Source organism: Pleurodeles waltl, chromosome 10 (assembly GCF_031143425.1).
Source record: "Pleurodeles waltl isolate 20211129_DDA chromosome 10, aPleWal1.hap1.20221129, whole genome shotgun sequence".
In the NCBI taxonomy this organism is placed as follows: domain Eukaryota; kingdom Metazoa; phylum Chordata; class Amphibia; order Caudata; family Salamandridae; genus Pleurodeles; species Pleurodeles waltl.
In genome coordinates this window covers 461,862,295-461,875,352 of record NC_090449.1, presented here as the reverse complement: position 1 = coordinate 461,875,352, position 13,058 = coordinate 461,862,295, and positions in this window count along the sequence as shown.

Sequence of the window (13,058 nt, the reverse complement as noted above, 5' to 3'; positions counted from 1 at the left end):
GTGCGCCTACTGAGTGGTACAAAAACCTGTGAAGACGTTTGGCGGCATTTCAAGCGACCCCTTCAGTTACATACGCTCACTGCTGATGACGGCCGAAAGCCAGAAACACGTGTCCAGAGATACGGCACTCGCTGCACCTACCTTAGGTGAAAGTCTTTCTACAGCGATACGGCACTTGCTGCACCTACTTAGGGTGAATAATTTTGTTTTAAATTCTCGCTATTTATATTTAAATGACTGCATTTACCATGATGCCTTGGGGCTATTTTCCGCTTGAACACAAGGCAGTGTGCTCCCTTTTTGTTTTTGGATGTCTAAATGACGGTTCCCGTGAGCCTCTTGCTGACGAGCACTGGCGATGCACCTGTGCGCCTAATGAGTGGTACAAAAACCTGTGAAGACGTTTGGTGGCATTTCAAGCGACCCCTTCAGTTACATACGCTCTCTGCTGATGACGGCCGAAAGCCAGAAACACGTGTCTAGAGATAGGGCACTCGCTGCACCTACCTTAGGTGAAAGACTTTTTACAGCGATACGGCACTTGCTGCACCTACTTAGGGTGAAATTTTTTAAAAAAAATTCTCGCTATTTATATTTAAATGACTGCATTTACCATGATGCCTTGGGGCTATTTTCCCCTTGAATGCAAGGCAGTGTGCTCCCTTTTTCTTTTTGGATGTCTAAATGACGGCTCCCGTGATCCTCTAGCTGACGAGCACTAGCGATGCACCTGTGCGCCTACTGAGTGGTACAAAAACCTGTGAAGACGTTTGGCGTCATTTCAAGCGACCCCTTCAGTTACATACGCTCTCTGCTGATGACGGCCGAATGCCAGAAACACATTTCCAGAGATACGGCACTCGCTGCACCTACCTTAGGTGAAAGACTTTCTACAGCGATACGGCACTTGCTGCACCTACTAAGGGTGAATAATTTTTTAAAAAATTCACACTATTTATATTTAAATGACTGCATTTACCATGATGCCTTGGGGCTATTTTCCGCTTGAATGCAAGGCAGTGTGCTCCCTTTTTCTTTTTGGATGTCTAAATGACGGCTCCCGTGAGCCTCTTGCTGACGAGCACTGGCGATGCACCTGTGCGCCTACTGAGTGGTACAAAAACCTGTGAAGACGTTTGGCGGCATTTCAAGTGACCCCTTCAGTTACAAACGCTCTCTGCTGATGACGGGCGAAAGCCAGAAACATGTGTCCAGAGATACGGCATTCGCGGCACCTACCTTAGGTGAAAGACTTTCTACAGCGATACGGCACTTGCTGCACCTACTTAGGGTGAATAATTTTTTGAAAAATTCTCGCTATTTATATTTAAATGACTGCATTTACCATGATGCCTTGGGGCTATTTTCCACTTGAATGCAAGGCAGTGTGCTCCCTTTTTCTTTTTGGATGTCTAAATGACGGCTCCCGTGAGCCTCTTGCTGACGAGCACTGGCGATGCACCTGTGCGCCTACTGAGTGGTACAAAAACCTGTGAAGACGTTTGGAGGCATTTCAAGCGACCCCTTCAGTTACATACGCTCTCTGCTGATGACGGCCGAAAGCCAGAAACATGTGTCCAGAGATACGGCACTCGCTGCACCTACCTTAGGTGAAAGACTTTCTACAGCGATACGGCACTTGCTGCACCTACTTAGGGTGAATAATTTTTTGAAAAATTCTCGCTATTTATATTTAAATGACTGCATTTACCATGATGCCTTGGGGCTATTTTCCGCTTGAATGCAAGGCAGTGTGCTCCCTTTTTCTTTTTGGATGTCTAAATGACGGCTCCCTCTAGCCTCTTGCTGACGAGCACTGGCGATGCACCTGTGCGCCTACTGAGTGGTACAAAAACCTGGGAAGACGTTTGGAGGCATTTCAAGCGACCCCTTCAGTTACATACGCTCTCTGCTGATGATGGCCGAAAGCCAGAAACACGTGTCCAGAGATACGGCACTCACTGCACCTAACTTAGGTGAAAGACTTTATACATCGATACGGCACTTGCTGCACCTACTTATGGTGAATAATTTTTTGAAAAATTCTCGCTATTTATATTTAAATGACTGCATTGACCATGATGCCTTGGGGCTATTTTCCGCTTGAATGCAAGGCAGTGTGCTCCCTTTTTCTTTTTGGATGTCTAAATTACGGCTCCTGTGAGCCTCTTGCTGACGAGCACTGGCAATGTACCTGTGCGCCTACTGAGTGGTACAAAAACCTGTGAAGACGTTTGGCGGCATTTCAAGCGACCCCTTCAGTTACATACGCTCACTGCTGATGACGGCCGAAAGCTAAAAACACGTGTCCAGAGATACGGCACTCGCTGCACCTACCTTAGGTGAAAGACTTTCTACAGCGATACGGCACTTGCTGCACCTACTTAGGGTGAATAATTTTTAAAAAAATTCTCGCTATTCATATTTAAATTACTGCATTTACCATGATGCCTTGGGGATATTTTCCGCTTGAATGCAAGGCAGTGTGCTCCCTTTTTCTTTTTGGATGTCTAAATGACGGTTCCCGTGAGACTCTTGCTGACGAGCACTTGCGATGCACCTGTGCGCCTACTGAGTGGTACAAAAACCTGTGAAGACGTTTGGCGGCATTTCAAGCGACCCCTTCAGTTACATACGCTCTCTGCTGATGACGGCCGAAAGCCAGAAACATGTGTCCAGAGATACGGCACTCGCTGCTCCTACCTTAGGTGAAAGACTTTCTACAGCAATATGGCACTTGCTGCACCTACTTAGGGTGAATAATTTTTTGAAAAATTCTCGCTATTTATATTTAAATGACTGCATTTACCATGATGCCTTGGGGCTATTTTCCTCTTGAATGCAAGGCAGTGTGCTCCCTTTTTCTTTTTGGATGTCTAAATGACGGCTCCCTCTAGCCTCTTGCTGACGAGCACTGGCGATGCACCTGTGCGCCTACTGAGTGGTACAAAAACCTGGGAAGACGTTTGGAGGCATTTCAAGCGACCCCTTCAGTTACATACGCTCACTGCTGATGATGGCCGAAAGCCAGAAACACGTGTCCAGAGATACGGCACTCACTGCACCTACCTTAGGTGAAAGACTTTATACAGCGATACAGCACTTGCTGCACCTACTTATGGTGAATAATTTTTTGAAAAATTCTCGCTATTTATATTTAAATGACTGCATTGACCATGATGCCTTGGGGCTATTTTCCGCTTGAATGCAAGGCAGTGTGCTCCCTTTTTCTTTTTGGATGTCTAAATTACGGCTCCCGTGAGCCTCTTGCTGACGAGCACTGGCAATGTACCTGTGCGCCTACTGAGTGGTACAAAAACCTGTGAAGACGTTTGGCGGCATTTCAAGCGACCCCTTCAGTTACATACGCTCTCTGCTGATGACGGCCGAAAGCCAGAAACATGTGTCCAGAGATACGGCACTCGCTGCACCTACCTTAGGTGAAAGACTTTCTACAGCGATACGGCACCTGCTGCACCTACTTAGGGTGAATCATTTTTTGAAAAATTCTCGCTATTTATATTTAAATGACTGCATTTACCATGATGCCTTGGGGCTATTTTCCTCTTGAATGCAAGGCAGTGTGCTCCCTTTTTCTTTTTGGATGTCTAAATGATGGCTCCCGTGAGCCTCTTGCTGACGAGCACTGGCGATGCACCTGTGCGCCTACTGAGTGGTACAAAAACCTGTGAAGACGTTTGGCGGCATTTCAAGCGACCCCTTCAGTTACATACGCTCTCTGCTGATGACGGCCGAAAGCCAGAAACATGTGTCGAGAGATACGGCACTCGCTGCACCTACCTTAGGTGAAAGACTTTCTACAGCGATACGGCACTTGCTGCACCTACTTAGGGTGAATAATTTTGTGAAAAATTCTCGCTACTTATATTTAAATGACTGCATTTACCATGATGCCTTGGGGCTATTTTCCGCTTGAATGCAAGGCAGTGTGCTCCCTTTTTCTTTTTGGATGTCTAAATGACGGCTCCCTCTAGCCTCTTGCTGACGAGCACTGGCAATGCACCTGTGCGCCTACTGAGTGGTACAAAAACCTGGGAAGACGTTTGGATGCATTTCAAGCGACCCCTTTAGTTACATACGCTCTCTGCTGATGATGGCCGAAAGCCAGAAACACGTGTCCAGAGATACGGCACTCACTGCACCTACCTTAGGTGAAAGACTTTATACAGCGATACGGCACTTGCTGCACCTACTTATGGTGAATCATTTTTTGAAAAATTCTCGCTATTTATATTTAAATGACTGCATTGACCATGATGCCTTGGGGCTATTTTCCGCTTGAATGCAAGGCAGTGTGCTCCCTTTTTCTTTTTGGATGTCTAAATTACGGCTCCCGTGAGCCTCTTGCTGACGAGCACTGGCACTGCACCTGTGCGCCTACTGAGTGGTACAGAAACCTGTGAAGACGTTTGGCGGCATTTCAAGCGACCCCTTCAGTTACATACGCTCTCTGCTGATGACGGCTGAAAGCCAGAAACACGTGTCTAGAGATATGGCACTCGCTGCACCTACCTTAGGTGAAAGACTTTCTACAGCGATACGGCACTTGCTGCACCTACTTAGGGTGAATAATTTTTTGAAAAATTCTCGCTGTTTATATTTAAATGACTGCATTTACCATGATGCCTTGGGGCTATTTTCCGCTTGAATGCAAGGCAGTGTGCTCCCTTTTTCTTTTTGGATGTCTAAATGACGGCTCCCGTGAGCCTCTTGCTGACGAGCACTGGCGATGCACCTGTGCGCCTACTGAGTGGTACAAAAACCTGTGAAGACGTTTGGCGGCATTTCAAGCGACCCCTTCAGTTACATACGCTCTCTGCTGATGACGTCCGAAAGCCAGAAACACGTGTCCAGAGATACAGCACTCGCTGCACCTACCTTAGGTGAAAGACTTTCTACAGCGATACGGCACTTGCTGCACCTACTTAGGGTGAATAATTTTTTGAAAAAGTCTCGCTATTTATATTAAATGACTGCATTTACCATGATGCCTTGGGGCTATTTTCCGCTTGAATGCAAGGCAGTGTGCTCCCTTTTTCTTTTTGGATGTCTAAATTACGACTCCCGTGAGCCTCTTGCTGACGAGCACTGGCGATGCACCTGTGCGCCTACTGAGTGGTACAAAAACCTGTGAAGACGTTTGGCGGCATTTCAAGCGACCCCTTCAGTTACATACGCTCACTGCTGATGACGGCCGAAAGCCAGAAACACGTGTCCAGAGATACGGCACTCGCTGCACCTACCTTAGGTGAAAGTCTTTCTACAGCGATACGGCACTTGCTGCACCTACTTAGGGTGAATAATTTTGTTTTAAATTCTCGCTATTTATATTTAAATGACTGCATTTACCATGATGCCTTGGGGCTATTTTCCGCTTGAACACAAGGCAGTGTGCTCCCTTTTTGTTTTTGGATGTCTAAATGACGGTTCCCGTGAGCCTCTTGCTGACGAGCACTGGCGATGCACCTGTGCGCCTAATGAGTGGTACAAAAACCTGTGAAGACGTTTGGTGGCATTTCAAGCGACCCCTTCAGTTACATACGCTCTCTGCTGATGACGGCCGAAAGCCAGAAACACGTGTCTAGAGATAGGGCACTCGCTGCACCTACCTTAGGTGAAAGACTTTTTACAGCGATACGGCACTTGCTGCACCTACTTAGGGTGAAATTTTTTAAAAAAAATTCTCGCTATTTATATTTAAATGACTGCATTTACCATGATGCCTTGGGGCTATTTTCCCCTTGAATGCAAGGCAGTGTGCTCCCTTTTTCTTTTTGGATGTCTAAATGACGGCTCCCGTGATCCTCTAGCTGACGAGCACTAGCGATGCACCTGTGCGCCTACTGAGTGGTACAAAAACCTGTGAAGACGTTTGGCGTCATTTCAAGCGACCCCTTCAGTTACATACGCTCTCTGCTGATGACGGCCGAATGCCAGAAACACATTTCCAGAGATACCGCACTCGCTGCACCTACCTTAGGTGAAAGACTTTCTACAGCGATACGGCACTTGCTGCACCTACTAAGGGTGAATAATTTTTTAAAAAATTCACACTATTTATATTTAAATGACTGCATTTACCATGATGCCTTGGGGCTATTTTCCGCTTGAATGCAAGGCAGTGTGCTCCCTTTTTCTTTTTGGATGTCTAAATGACGGCTCCCGTGAGCCTCTTGCTGACGAGCACTGGCGATGCACCTGTGCGCCTACTGAGTGGTACAAAAACCTGTGAAGACGTTTGGCGGCATTTCAAGTGACCCCTTCAGTTACAAACGCTCTCTGCTGATGACGGGCGAAAGCCAGAAACATGTGTCCAGAGATACGGCATTCGCGGCACCTACCTTAGGTGAAAGACTTTCTACAGCGATACGGCACTTGCTGCACCTACTTAGGGTGAATAATTTTTTGAAAAATTCTCGCTATTTATATTTAAATGACTGCATTTACCATGATGCCTTGGGGCTATTTTCCACTTGAATGCAAGGCAGTGTGCTCCCTTTTTCTTTTTGGATGTCTAAATGACGGCTCCCGTGAGCCTCTTGCTGACGAGCACTGGCGATGCACCTGTGCGCCTACTGAGTGGTACAAAAACCTGTGAAGACGTTTGGAGGCATTTCAAGCGACCCCTTCAGTTACATACGCTCTCTGCTGATGACGGCCGAAAGCCAGAAACATGTGTCCAGAGATACGGCACTCGCTGCACCTACCTTAGGTGAAAGACTTTCTACAGCGATACGGCACTTGCTGCACCTACTTAGGGTGAATAATTTTTTGAAAAATTCTCGCTATTTATATTTAAATGACTGCATTTACCATGATGCCTTGGGGCTATTTTCCGCTTGAATGCAAGGCAGTGTGCTCCCTTTTTCTTTTTGGATGTCTAAATGACGGCTCCCTCTAGCCTCTTGCTGACGAGCACTGGCGATGCACCTGTGCGCCTACTGAGTGGTACAAAAACCTGGGAAGACGTTTGGAGGCATTTCAAGCGACCCCTTCAGTTGCATACGCTCTCTGCTGATGATGGCCGAAAGCCAGAAACACGTGTCCAGAGATACGGCACTCACTGCACCTACCTTAGTTGAAAGACTTTATACAGCGATACGGCACTTGCTGCACCTACTTATGGTGAATAATTTTTTGAAAAATTCTCGCTATTTATATTTAAATGACTGCATTGACCATGATGCCTTGGGGCTATTTTCCGCTTGAATGCAAGGCAGTGTGCTCCCTTTTTCTTTTTGGATGTCTAAATTACGGCTCCCGTGAGCCTCTTGCTGACGAGCACTGGCAATGTACCTGTGCGCCTACTGAGTGGTACAAAAACCTGTGAAGACGTTTGGCGGCATTTCAAGCGACCCCTTCAGTTACATACGCTCACTGCTGATGACGGCCGAAAGCTAGAAACACGTGTCCAGAGATACGGCACTCGCTGCACCTACCTTAGGTGAAAGACTTTCTACAGCGATACGGCACTTGCTGCACCTACTTAGGGTGAATAATTTTTAAAAAAATTCTCGCTATTCATATTTAAATTACTGCATTTACCATGATGCCTTGGGGATATTTTCCGCTTGAATGCAAGGCAGTGTGCTCCCTGTTTCTTTTTGGATGTCTAAATGACGGTTCCCGTGAGACTCTTGCTGACGAGCACTTGCGATGCACCTGTGCGCCTACTGAGTGGTACAAAAACCTGTGAAGACGTTTGGCGGCATTTCAAGCGACCCCTTCAGTTACATACGCTCTCTGCTGATGACGGCCGAAAGCCAGAAACATGTGTCCAGAGATACGGCACTCGCTGCTCCTACCTTAGGTGAATGACTTTCTACAGCGATATGGCACTTGCTGCACCTACTTAGGGTGAATAATTTTTTGAAAAATTCTCGCTATTTATATTTAAATGACTGCATTTACCATGATGCCTTGGGGCTATTTTCCGCTTGAATGCAAGGCAGTGTGCTCCCTTTTTCTTTTTGGATGTCTAAATGACGGCTCCCTCTAGCCTCTTGCTGACGAGCACTGGCGATGCACCTGTGCGCCTACTGAGTGGTACAAAAACCTGGGAAGACGTTTGGAGGCATTTCAAGCGACCCCTTCAGTTACATACGCTCTCTGCTGATGATGGCCGAAAGCCAGAAACACGTGTCCAGAGATTCGGCACTCACTGCACCTACCTTAGGTGAAAGACTTTATACAGCGATACGGCACTTGCTGCACCTACTTATGGTGAATAATTTTTTGAAAAATTCTCGCTATTTATATTTAAATGACTGCATTGACCATGATGCCTTGGGGCTATTTTCCGCTTGAATGCAAGGCAGTGTGCTCCCTTTTTCTTTTTGGATGTCTAAATTACGGCTCCCGTGAGCCTCTTGCTGACGAGCACTGGCAATGTACCTGTGCGCCTACTGAGTGGTACAAAAACCTGTGAAGACGTTTGGCGGCATTTCAAGCGACCCCTTCAGTTACATACGCTCACTGCTGATGACGGCCGAAAGCTAGAAACACGTGTCCAGAGATACGGCACTTGCTGCACCTACCTTAGGTGAAAGACTTTCTACAGCGATACGGCACTTGCTGCACCTACTTAGGGTGAATAATTTTTTAAAAAATTCTCGCTATTTATATTTAAATTACTGCATTTACCATGATGCCTTGGGGATATTTTCCGCTTGAATGCAAGGCAGTGTGCTCCCTTTTTCTTTTTGGATGTCTAAATGACGGCTCCCGTGAGCCTCTTGCTGACGAACACTGGCGATGCACCTGTGCGCCTACTGAGTGGTACAAAAACCTGTGAAGACGTTTGGCGGCATTTCAAGCGACCCCTTCAGTTACATACGCTCTCTGCTGATGACGGCCGAAAGCCAGAAACACGTGTCCAGAGATACGGCACTCGCTGCACCTACCTTAGGTGAAAGACTTTCTACAGCGATACGGCACTTGCTGCACCTACTTAGGGTGAATTATTTTTTGAAAAATTCTCGCTATTTATATTTAAATGACTGCATTTACCATGATGCCTTGGGGCTATTTTCCGCTTGAATGCAAGGCAGTGTGCTCCCTTTTTCTTTTTGGATGTCTAAATGACGGCTCCCGTGAGCCTCTTGCTGACGAGCACTGGCGATGCACCTGTGCGCCTACTGAGTGGTACAAAAACCTGTGAAGAAGTTTGTCGGCATTTCAAGCGCCCCCTTCAGTTACATACGCTCTCTGCTGATGACGGCCGAAAGCCAGAAACATGTGTCCAGAGAAACGGCACTCGCTGCACCTACCTTAGGTGAAAGACTTTCTACAGCGATACGGCACTTGCTGCACCTACTTAGGGTGAATAATTTTTTGAAAAATTCTCGCTATTTATATTTAAATGACTGCATTTACCATGATGCCTTGGGGGTATTTTCCGCTTGAATGCAAGCAGTGTGCTCCCTTTTTGTTTTTGGATGTCTAAATGACGGTTCCCGTGAGCCTCTTGCTGACGAGCACTGGCGATGCACCTGTGCGCCTACTGAGTGGTACAAAAACCTGTGAAGACGTTTGGTGGCATTTCAAGCGACCTCTTCAGTTACATACGCTCTCTGCTGATGACGGCCGAAAGCCAGAAACACGTGTCTAGAGATAGGGCACTCGCTGCACCTACCTTAGGTGAAAGACTTTCTACAGCGATACGGCACTTGCTGCACCTACTTAGGGTAAATCATTTTTTGAAAAATTCTCGCTATTTATATTTAAATGACTGCATTTACCATGATGCCTTGGGGCTATTTTCCTCTTGAATGCAAGGCAGTGTGCTCCCTTTTTCTTTTTGGATGTCTAAATGATGGCTCCCGTGAGCCTCTTGCTGACGAGCACTGGCGATGCACCTGTGCGCCTACTGAGTGGTACAAAAACCTGTGAAGACGTTTGGCGGCATTTCAAGCGACCCCTTCAGTTACATACGCTCTCTGCTGATGACGGCAGAAAGACAGAAACACGTGTCCAGAGATACGGCACTCGCTGCACCTACCTAAGGTGAAAGACTTTCTACAGCGATACGGCACTTGCTGCACCTACTTAGGGTGAATAATTTTTTGAAAAATTCTCACTATTTATATTTAAATGACTGCATTTAACATGATGCCTTTTGGCTATTTTCCACTTGAATGCAAGGCAGTGTGCTCCCTTTTTCTTTTTGGATGTCTAAATGACGGCTCCCGTGAGCCTCTTGCTGACGAGCACTGGCGATGCACCTGTGCGCCTACTGAGTGGTACAAAAACCTGTGAAGACGTTTGGCGGCATTTCAAGCGACCCCTTCAGTTACATACGCTCTCTGCTGATGACGGGCGAAAGCCAGAAACACGTGTCCAGAGATACGGCACTCGCTGCACCTACCTTAGGTGAAAGACTTTCTACAGCGATACGGCACTTGCTGCACCTATTTAGGGTGAATAATTTTTTGAAAAATTCTCGCTATTTATATTTAAATGACTGCATTTACCATGATGCCTTGGGGCTATTTTCCGCTTAAATGCAAGGCAGTGTGCTCCCTTTTTCTTTTTGGATGTCTAATTGACGGCTCCCGTTAGCCTCTTGCTGACGAACACTGGCGATGCACCTGTGCGCCTACTGAGTGGTACAAAAACCTGGGAAGACGTTTGGCGGCATTTCAAGCGACCCCTTCAGTTACATACGCTCTCTGCTGATGATGGCCGAAAGCCAGAAACACGTGTCCAGAGATATGGCACTCACTGCACCTACCTTAGGTGAAAGACTTTATACAGCGATACGGCACTTGCTGCACCTACTTAGGGTGAATAATTTTTGGAAAAATTCTCGCTATTTATATTTAAATGACTGCATTGACCATGATGCCTTGGGGCTATTTTCCGCTTGAATGCAAGGCAGTGTGCTCCCTTTTTCTTTTTGGATGCCTAAATTACGGCTCCCGTGAGCCTCTTGCTGACGAGCACTGGCGATGCACCTGTGCGCCTACTGAGTGGTACAAAAACCTGTGAAGACGTTTGGCGGCATTTCAAGCGACCCCTTCAGTTACATACGCTCACTGCTGATGACGGCCGAAAGCCAGAAACACGTGTCCAGAGATACGGCACTCGCTGCACCTACCTTAGGTGAAAGACTTTCTACAGCGATACGGCACTTGCTGCACCTACTTAGGGTAAATCATTTTTTGAAAAATTCTCGCTATTTATATTTAAATGACTGCATTTACCATGATGCCTTGGGGATATTTTCTGCTTGAATGCAAGGCAGTGTGCTCCCTTTTTCTTTTTGGATGTCTAAATGACGGTTCCCGTGAGCCTCTTGCTGACGAGCGCTGGCGATGCACCTGTGCGCCTACTGAGTGGTACAAAAACCTGTGAAGACGTTTGGCGGCATTTTAAGCGACCCCTTCAGTTACATACGCTCACTGCTGATGACGGCCAAAAGCCAGAAACACGTGTCCAGAGATTCGGCACTCGCTGCACCTACCTTAGGTGAAAGACTTTCTACAGTGATACGGCACTTGCTGCACCTACTTAGGGTGAATAATATTTTTTTTAATTCTCGCTATTTATATTTAAATGACTGCATTTACCATGATGCCTTGGGGCTATTTTCCGCTTGAATGCAAGGCAGTGTGCTCCCTTTTTGTTTTTGGATGTCTAAATGACGGTTCCCGTGAGCCTCTTGCTGACGAGCACTGGCGATGCACCTGTGCGCCTACTGCGTGGTACAAAAACCTGTGAAGACGTTTGGTGGCATTTCAAGCGACCTCTTCAGTTACATACGCTCTCTGCTGATGACGGCCGAAAGCCAGAAACACGTGTCTAGAGATAGGGTACTCGCTGCACCTACCTTAGGTGAAAGACTTTCTGCAGCGATACGGCACTTGCTGCACCTACTTAGGGTGAATAATTTTTTTTAAAATTCTCGCTATTTATATTTAAATGACTGCATTTACCATGATTCCTTGGGGCTATTTTCCGCTTGAATGCAAGGCAGTGTGCTCCCTTTTTGTTTTTGGATGTCTAAATGACGGTTCCCGTGAGCCTCTTGCTGACGAGCACTGGCGATGCACCTGTGCGCCTACTGAGTGGTACAAAAACCTGTGAAGACGTTTGGTGGCATTTCAAGCGACCTCAACAGTTACATACGCTCTCTGCTGATGACGGCCGAAAGCCAGAAACACGTGTCTAGAGATAGGGCACTCGCTGCACCTACCTTAGGTGAAAGACTTTCTACAGCGATACGGCACTTGCTGCACCTACTTAGGGTGAATCATTTTTTGAAAAATTCTCGCTATTTATATTTAAATGACTGCATTTACCATGATGCCTTGGGGCTATTTTCCTCTTGAATGCAAGGCAGTGTGCTCCCTTTTTCTTTTTGGATGTCTAAATGATGGCTCCCGTGAGCCTCTTGCTGACGAGCACTGGCGATACACCTGTGCGCCTACTGAGTGGTACAAAAACCTGTGAAGACGTTTGGCGGCATTTCAAGCGACCCCTTCAGTTACATACGCTCTCTGCTGATGACGGCAGAAAGCCAGAAACACGTGTCCAGAGATACGGCACTCGCTGCACCTACCTAAGGTGAAAGACTTTCTACAGCGATACGGCACTTGCTGCACCTACTTAGGGTGAATAATTTTTTGAAAAATTCTCACTATTTATATTTAAATGACTGCATTTAACATGATGCCTTGGGGCTATTTTCCACTTGAATGCAAGGCAGTGTGCTCCCTTTTTCTTTTTGGATGTCTAAATGACGGCTCCCGTGAGCCTCTTGCTGACGAGCATTGGCGATGCACCTGTGCGCCTACTGAGTGGTACAAAAACCTGTGAAGACGTTTGGCGGCATTTCAAGCGACCCCTTCAGTTACATACGCTCTCTGCTGATGACGGGCGAAAGCCAGAAACACGTGTCCAGAGATACGGCACTCGCTGCACCTACCTTAGGTGAAAGACTTTCTATAGCGATACGGCACTTGCTGCACCTATTTAGGGTGAATAATTTTTTGAAAAATTCTCGCTATTTATATTTAAATGACTGCATTTACCAT